A 9,828-nucleotide genomic window follows, 5' to 3' on the forward strand; every position below is an offset into this window, starting at 1 on the left:
CCCTCACAGTTTTTGCAGATTTGTGAGTATATCTTTTCATAGGAAAGCATTACAGAAATTTCACTTTGACACAATGATTAGTGACCTTTTAACAACATATTTAGCCGCTTAAATTTCTTGTTCATTCAGAAAAAAACAAAATACATCCATTAATGTTTGAACATGTACTCACAAAAGTGAGTACACCCCAGATGAAAATCCGGTAGAGAAGGGGCTGTGTTTGCTCGAATAGTCTCGAAATGAAACAAAATGAAAAGGGATGAAAAGGGGGGTCATCAGTGTGCATTTCAACTTTTCTTTGCATTGAACTTTTACATTTTGAGTCTGCATCTGGCTTAAATAGATTGGTGTGAGATTTGAATGCAATCCTATGGAGAATATCATGATCTGCTTCAGTAGTCACAGTGCATGTTGACATGCATGTTTCTTTTAGGTGTATTTCAGATTACCAATGTTGACAGCATCCATGCATCCCCAAACCATGTCAGTCCCACTACCATGCTTGGCTTTTGATAGGATACACTTTGTTTGTAAAACTCACTTGTTTACCACCACACATGCTTGACACCATCTAAAGTACATTTGTTTATCTTGGTCTCTTCATATCACACGACATGGTTCCAGTGATCCATATCCTTGGTCTGTTCATCTCTCTTGAGACCAAGATAAACAAATTTGCTTTAGATGGTGTCAAGCATGTGTGGTGGTAAACAAGTGAGTTTTACAAAAAGGTGTATCCTCTCAATAGCCAAGCATGGTAGTGGGACTGACATGGTTTGGGGATGCATGGATACTGTCAACATTGGCAATCTGAAATACACCTAAAAGAAACATGCATGTCAACATGCACTGTGACTACTGAAGCAGATCATGATATTCTCCATAGGATTGCATTCAAATCTAACACCAATCTATTTAAGCCAGATGCAGACTCAAAATGTAAAAGTTCAATGCAAAGAAAGGTTGAAACGCACACTGATGACCTCCCTTTTCATCCCTTTTCATTTCGTTTCATTTCGAGACGATTCCAGCCAACACAGCCCCTTCTCTACCGGATTTTAATCTGGGGTGTACTCACTTTTGTGAGTACATGTTCAAACATTAATGGCTGTATTTTGTTTTTTTCCTGTGTCAACAAGAAATTTAAGCGGTTAAATAAGTTGTTAAAAGGTCACTAATCATTGTGTCAAAGTGAAATTTCTGTAATGCTTTCCTATGAAAAGATATATTCAAAAATCTGCAAAAACTGTGAGGGGTGTACTCACTTTCGTGATATACTGTATTCTCTGCTTTCTTGTGGTACATCACATAACTGTGCCCTGAGGAAGGTCAGTAGACGGAAAGCTTGCCTTATTAAAAAGAACACAGAGGATTCAAGTGTGCAGACATTTTTCTTTCCATTTTGCACAGTATTTGTTTATGTTTGGCACCTTTTAATCGAGAGTGTGGTGTGATCCGGTTGAATACACATTGTGGTACATCACTTGCCATCTTTCTTGGGTCACTGGCAGCCAACAGGACAGCATTAACAATCCAGTATAAGACTGTTAAGACCGCAAGCGACATCTGTGCAACAGTGCAACATAAACTTTAAGCGGGTTACAATGCACCTCAAAATTTGCAGTGTTAACTAAATACTATACAAAATGGAACCTACAATGCTGCAAAACAAAACAGACACATTTTGCATTGTTATTGTAATTCAATACTCAATGACTTGAATTTCACACTATATCAAATGGGATTGCATACACTCTTCTGTAGAATAATGTTGAATTACTCTGTAAAACTGCCAAATTTACCATGACGACTCCCCAAGATGGCCACAACCATGGTGTCGTGCAGAGTCACCAGGGCCCCATGTATACAGGGGGCCCACACACAGTCCGATCTATGAAGCTATATGGCTGGGGGGGTTCAAAGGAAACTGATCGTACATAGGGCCCAAAATTTGCTGCTACACCCCTAGCCACCACACACCTGGAGCGGGTTGGGCCAGGTATTGTAATGACCCTGGTGGTCATCAACCGGGCTAAGTTATCCTACAGCAGTGGTTCCCAAATCGGGGGATCGGGCCCCCTAGGGGGTCGCTGAGGTACTGAAGCTATATCTATTTTAGGCTAGAAATTCATTGCTAGGGGGTAAGATATGGTGGGGGGTCGCGAAAATATTCTGAAGTTCAAAGGGGGGGTCCCTGCTGATAAAGTTTGGGAACCACTGTAAGTAAGTAAATTTTATTTATAAAGCACATTTAAAAACAGTACAAAACTGACCAAAGTGCTGTACAGTGAAGGCTAGAGAGAAATCAAATAGATAAATAAACAAAGCACATTAGTTAACACATTAGTTAGTTAAAAATAATAAATAAATAGATATATATATAAAGGACACAAAACTTAAACGCCCCGTATACCAGTGCAACACTGGCTAGGAAAAATAAAAATACGTAAAATAAATAAATAAAGGCAGCCAAGCAAAAAAGTAACAGAATGTAGGCTAACTAATGAACAAGACTAGGCCCAGTGTACAGTTGCAGCACTGGTAAAGAAGATGAAGAATAAAATAAAAAGAAGTAAAAAGAAAAAATACATAAAAAGTGTTAAAAGCAGTGGCTTAAGGAAGCAATTTAAAACTAAGAGAGAAAGGCTGAGGTATAAAAGTGTGTTTTAAGCCTAGATTTAAAAGTAACGACAGAGGGAGCGAGTCTAACGTCAAGAGGCAACTCGTTCCACAGTCGGGGGGCAGCCACTGCAAAGGCGCGGTCACCTTTATTTACAAGGCGGGACCGTGGAGTATGGAGGAAGCCTTGCTCTAAGGATCTCAGGGACCTAGGTGTAGAGTGGGGGCGCAGCATGTCAGAAATATAAGAGGGGGCCTGACCATGTAAGGTCTTAAAAACTAAAAGAAGCATTTTGAACTTGATTCTAAAATGTATAGGGAGCCAATGTAAGGAGGAAAGGACTGGATTGTTGTGATCACGCTTCCTAGAACCAGTTAAAAGTCTAGCAGCTGCGTTTTGAACAAACTGTAAAAGTGCTATCTGGGACTGGGGGAGGCCGAAATAAAGGGCATTACAGTAGTCGAGGCGGGATGTTACAAATGCATGTATGAGGGTTTCTAAATCCGGGCAAGTAAGAGAGGGTTTGATGCTGGCGATAACTCTGATTTGGTGGTAACTATTTTTTAATGACCGAGTTGATCTGTTTCTTGAAACAAAGTTCCGGGTCGAGAATAACCCCGAGGCTTTTTGCATATGGTTTCACGTAAGGTGAAATAGTGGATAAACTAGTCGTCACAGAGGGGAGTGATTTTGGGGGACCAAAAATTATAACCTCAGTCTTAGAGTCATTGAGTTGAAGAAAGTTATTGGTCAATCCACACTTAATGGCCTCTAGGCAGTCCAAACAAACGCTCGGTGGAATCTGTGGATGTTAATGGTATGTACAATTGGAGTATCGTCTGCATAGAAATGAAAAGAAACATTGTAATTGCGAATTAATATCCCCTAGGGGGAGCATGTATAAACAGAAAAGCACCGGGCCAAAATGGAACCTTGTGGGGCCCCATATGAGACCGGAGCTGGTGAAGAGGAGGAGTGGTCGATGGAGACTGAAAACGTTCTGTTTAGTAGATAGGATTTGAACCAGAGTAGTGCTGTACCACTGATGCCCACCCGCCCCTCGAGGCGGTCAAGGAGGATATTGTGGTCCACAGTGTCGAAGGCTGCGCTGAGATCCAGTAGCACCAGGACTGCGTTCTCACCCGAGTCCAGAGTGAGGAGTAAGTCATTAGTGATCTTCAGTAGTGCAGTCTCGGTGCTATGAAATGGTCTAAAGCCAGATTGAAAGGGCTCTAGGATTGAATTTTGGGAGTGATAGGGGGATAGTTGGGCAAAAACAGCTTTTTCTAAAACCTTGGACATAAAGGATAGCTTTGAGATAGGCCTATAGTTGTTAAGACAATTAGGGTCAAGATTATGTTTCTTAAGCAGCGGCTGGACGACTGCGTGCTTGAAGCTGGCTGGAACAGCACCTGATGTCAGGCAGGCATTTATAATCAGCAGTAGGGAGGGGCCTAAAACATCAAAAGCTTCCTTTAAAATAAGAGTGGGGACATCATCACTGGGGGAGGAGGTGGTCTTCATACGTCTGACAATGTCATTAAGGGCAGTAAGGGATAGAGGGTCAAAGTCAGAAAGAGTAGCTGTTGCACAGGAAGGTGAGGTTGTATGAGGGGGGTGGGTTTGAGCTGGGGGCGGGAAGGTCGCTCTGATGTTCTCAATTTTTTGTGTGAAGAAGTTCAAAAATTCCTCACAAGTATGCGAGGTTGTGGTGGGGGCTGGTGAGAGAGGTGGGTTTATGATGGAGTTTATAGTGTTGAAGAGAATTTTGGGTCTATTTGAATGCTGGTTAATTATATTTGAAAAGTGCTTGGCTCTAGCTGCTTTGGCAGCTGACTGGAAGGATAACAGGGCAGACTTAAAAATGTCAAATGAGACAGTAAGGCGATCTTTTTTCCATCTCCGCTCAGCTCTGCGGCAGGCCTGCCTCAGTGAGCGTGTGTTCTCATCCAGCCATGACTTAGATTTAAAATTTGAACGCTTGTAACGGAGCGGAGCCACTACATCCAGAATCCCCAAGCAGGAAGTGTTGAATAAGGTAACCAACTCATCAGGGCTGCATGAGGTGTGTACTGCTGTAGACATTGTAGAAAAAATGTCCTTACTTAAGAATTGTCACAAAGAGGGCAGTGGTCTCAGGGCCCAGGCGGCGGGAGAGCCGTCCTGGGGCTTTTGCTGTCTGCGCAGGGTTTGGGATACTGATGTTAAAAAATATAGGCTTGTGGTCAGAAAAAGTGGCATCGTCCATAGATATATTCTCAACAGAGAAGCCATAGGATATAACTAAATCCAGAGTGTGGCCCAGTTTGTGAGTGGCTTGGTCTACATGTTGGGTGAGGCCAAAAGCATCCAGTATTTCATAGAACTCCTTAACCATGGGTTTATCTGGACAGCAGACATGAATATTGAAGTCGCCCACCAGTAATAAACGGTCATATTTTAGAGACCGTCTGAGACAGAAAAAATGAAAAATCTTTAATAAAGTCTGCGTCATATTTGGGAGGTCTATATACTAGTGCACACAACAGTTGGCTTTGCTTGGACTCCACCTTCACACATTGTAATTCAAATGAGGAAAAAAATGCTCAAGAAGTCTTTTGAATTTTTAAAGCATCTCTAAAAAACAAGAGCAACTCCACCACCTCGCCCAGTGGGACCTTGGCGTGCTGATGAAGGAGCAGTTTGCAGGGCACAGTTCGCCGAAAGCAGCAGACTCACCAACTCCAGCAGATATCCAAGTCTCTGTTAAAAATAACAAGTCCAAGTCATGACGAGAGAAAAAGTCATTGAGTATAAAGGTCTTATTTAACACTGATCTACAGTTGACCAGGGCTGCCTTGGCTTTGGTGTGTGACACTTCCCGTGAGCAATGCGAGTACTCCAATAGCCGAATGTTCCCAATGTTTACCCCACCACTGCGAAAGCGAGATCTAGGCCTATTTGAGACGGCAGATGCTGAGGATGGTAGTGGGATTATGGGGATGTGGCAGGAGTAATTAATGTCCCAGGTCTCATGCGTCATCCTAGGCCTCACTAAAACAGGGATTGGTCTAATGTTTGGAGGAGAGAGAGCAGCAAGACCCTCATGCTGATGGGATTGAGTGGTACATGAAGATACCAGGGGAGGGTCAAGCTGGGCAATATGTCAGATGCTATGTGTCGTGTGATTTAGCAGGTTTGCGATGAGCAGGCTGGTTCCTTCTGCACTGAGATGGAGCCTGTCAGGATCGAAGAGGTCCTGTCTGGTCCAAAAAGAGTCAAAATTTGAGATAAAATTATAGCCAGCTGCTAAGCAAAAGTGGCAGAGCCACTGATGCAGTCCAAACAGACGACTGAAGTGCTCATTTCTCCTGAAGGGAGAGGGGATGGGACCTGATAAAATGCACTGTTTCCCCAGGGATACGATTTTTATACAAAGGGGGGGTCCCTGCTGATAAAGTTTGGGAACCACTGTCCTACAGGACGTGATAATCCTGGCTGCTAATAGATAGCACACAGGTGTTATTTGCCGTAGTTAAGAACATGATCACTCTATGCTCTTCTATTAGATCAATTATCACTTGTCTGATTGTCTGCGTGTTTGTCTGCCTGCAGTGGTTTGGGTCATCTGCAGCGGGTGCCAAAAACACACCATTACATTACATGCACCTAGCCTTGGCCAGGGGGCCAGGCTGCCATCTCTGATTGCTATTGTTTTTGCTATTGGATTTTGTTTGGGCACAATTTTGCCATTTTCCTTCCGGAAATGTTGCTTTACTGACTTTCTGATAATGGTTAGGGATGGTTTTGGTCTGGGCACAGCTTAGCCTTTTGTCGTCCAGAAATGGAATTTGATAGGAAATCTAGGTTGGTCAAAGTACTTTTCTACAGTGTTGCCTTCCTCACTTTCAAAATCCATTTGGCCCTGCTATGGTCTAACGTTAGGGCACTGGTTTGCTATGCCGGTGACCCGGGTTCGATTCTGGCCTGGGTCATTTGCCGATCCTCCCCCCATCTATCTCTCCCACTCAGTTGCCTCTCATACTGTCCTATCGAAAATAAAGGCAAAAATGCCCCTAAAAACGATTAAAAAAAAAAAATCCATTGGTCCAACACCCGGAATGTAATAACATGAAATAACACACTTTTTTATGAGGCCATTACTGATAAATGACAGTAGTCAGTTAGGAGTATTCATCAATAAATGATATTTATTATTATTCACTGTGATTCTGTTATTGTGTTAGCAGTCAGGTTATTCATTATCAATCAAGTTTATACACATGACCCATACGGGCTACAGGGCTGACACACACACACACTACACACACACTACACACACATACACAGTCTTGTGCTAATCTACAACATTCTCACACACACGCAAGCACACACACACACACACACACACACACACACACACACACACACACACACAGAGTTTTGTGCTCATACTCTCACATACACATACATACATACATACATACATACATACATACATACATACATACATACATACATACATACATACATACATACTGTACGTGCATACATACAGTACATAGATACACCCATGCGCACACGTACACACATGCCAATAAAGTATACTGTTACATGTACTGCAGTTACACACATACACCACACACACACACACACACACACACACACACACACACACACACACACACACACACACACACACACACACACACACACACACACATTCACTCGTGTAAGGAGCCCTCAGTAAGACATGCAAGGCAAGATGCATATACAGTGGGAGCATAGTACTGACAGCACCCATGACACGGCCGTGACAGACAACCGCCTCACAGGAAAGAGAAAGTGTGTGTGTGTGCGTGTGTGCGGAGAAGAGAGAAAGCATTACAGCACACTTAAGGCCGTGTTCAAAATGCACATTGCGAAAAATCAATAAGGAAACTGCAGCAATCCGGTGCAGTAGTTGAACGCAGCCTTGGTCTCTCTTTCTCTCCCTCTCTCTCACAGAGACACACACTCAAGATGTGCATCTGTGCACGCATGCACGCACGAACGCACGCACACACACACACACGCACGAACACACGCACGCACGCACCCACGCACGCACGCACGCACGCACGCACGCACGCATGCATACACACACACACACACACACACACAGACTCTCTCCCTCTCTCTCTCTCTTTCTCTCTCTCCTGGGAGGCGGCTGTGTTTGCATGCCTGTGCAGGATGGCCAAAGTGTAAACATGCGATTAGAAGCAAGATACCGACCGGGACGTCAGAGACACCGGCCAGTCAGGGCACAGGAGAGAGATAGATCAGCCAATAAGGGCACAGGAGGGTGAAAGATTAACCAATCAGAAAGAGAGAAGAAAGATTAACCAATCAGGGCACAGGAAGAAGAGCACCGCGGGGTTAACAGTCCAACAGCACAAGAGCATTATCTTCTTCACCGTAATAAATAATAATAACAATCATCATCATCATCATCATCACCATCATCATCATAACTATCATCATCACGATTATCATAAACATCATCATCATGATCATCACCATCATCTTTGTCACCACCATCAATTCAGGGGTGCATTTCTGGACAGTGTGGCTGCTAACTATGTTAGCTACTCTGTTAGTTGCAGTGCAATTTCCCATTGGCAACTACCAAAGTCGCTAACTGCTAACAACTATGCTATCCAGAAATGCACCCCAGGGATGCAGATCCACAGATCCAAATGAAAACAATGTTTTTTTTGTTTTTTTTTGCTGGTATACAACTCATACCATGCAGCCATTTGTCAAACACTGTTTGTTCCACCATTTTGAATCAATTCTTTTTTAAAGTTTTTTAATCAGAAATATTAGTGAAGTCTGAAAGTCTGAAGATAGCTTACAGTCCATTTTGATTAACTCACTCACTGCAATGAACGTCTTAATAGATGTCATTTAAAAACAGTAATGTCCACCGCCAATGGCATCTATATACGTCAGTTACTGTGAGGGCAGGGCCGTAACAAGACATTTTCAAATACCGGGATCAACGACTTCGTACTGCGTACATTTAGAATGCGTAAAACTCCTCAGTCAAATTCTTAAGTTTATTTTCATTAATCACTGCCTTGAGGATAAATGGGGTGGTGTATACAGACTTGATTTAGCATTGTCGATCATATATCGATTTTCATCATAAAAAATGCAGATACATGTTACATTTTTGAAAAAAAAAATACAGAGGACATGACCTCTGTGTCCTCAATGGTACTAGTTACGGGCGGTTCTTATTATCATTTTCTTGAAAATGAGACTGCCCTCCACCTTCCACCACCCTCTGGGATCTGCACCCACATGATCACCATCTTCACCACCATCTTCATCTTCCTCAGCAGCAGGAGTCTTATGTACATGTATCTACAAGGTGGTGAGTTGTCGTAGCAACCCTCATCGTCACTGATTGCATCATGCTACATGCATCAACACACACGCACACACACACACACACACGCACACACACACACACACACACACACACACACACACACACACACACACACAACCACACACACACACACACACACACACACACACACACACACACACACACACACACACACACACACACACACACACACACACACACACACACACACACACACACAGGATGGGGAAAAGTAACAAATTAACACAATAGAAATATACTAAAAAGAAACGATTGTAAAAAAAGGCAATGTGTACCACACGCACACACATTTCCACTTATACTGCTACACACACACACACACACACACACACACACACACACACACACACACACACACACACACACACACACACACACACACACACACACACGATGATGGTGCTCTTTGTCTTTCCATTTGGCGCCGAGGACAATTCGAGGAGTCACTCGGGAGCCATTTCTGACAAGGGCGTATTGCCTTGTCCAACAAAGTCTCCAAACATGTCCATTTTGCCTTGTCCGTCAAGTCTCCACACGCATCCATTGCCTTCTCAACTGCAGAGGCATCCTGTTGAAAAGGTCCTTCTGAAGACGCTCTTCCAGAAAGCCATACAGTCCCCGCTCAATCTAGTCTTTCTAGAGACTCGAGCTCTCTCAAATGAGTTAAACCTGAAGATGCGTTCTCTACAATGAGTTAAACCTGAAGATGCGTTCTCTACAATGAGATAACCTGAAGATGAATTCTCTCCACCGAGTTACCCTAAAGTTG

Source organism: Engraulis encrasicolus, chromosome 17 (genome assembly GCF_034702125.1).
Source record: "Engraulis encrasicolus isolate BLACKSEA-1 chromosome 17, IST_EnEncr_1.0, whole genome shotgun sequence".
Classification (NCBI taxonomy): domain Eukaryota; kingdom Metazoa; phylum Chordata; class Actinopteri; order Clupeiformes; family Engraulidae; genus Engraulis; species Engraulis encrasicolus.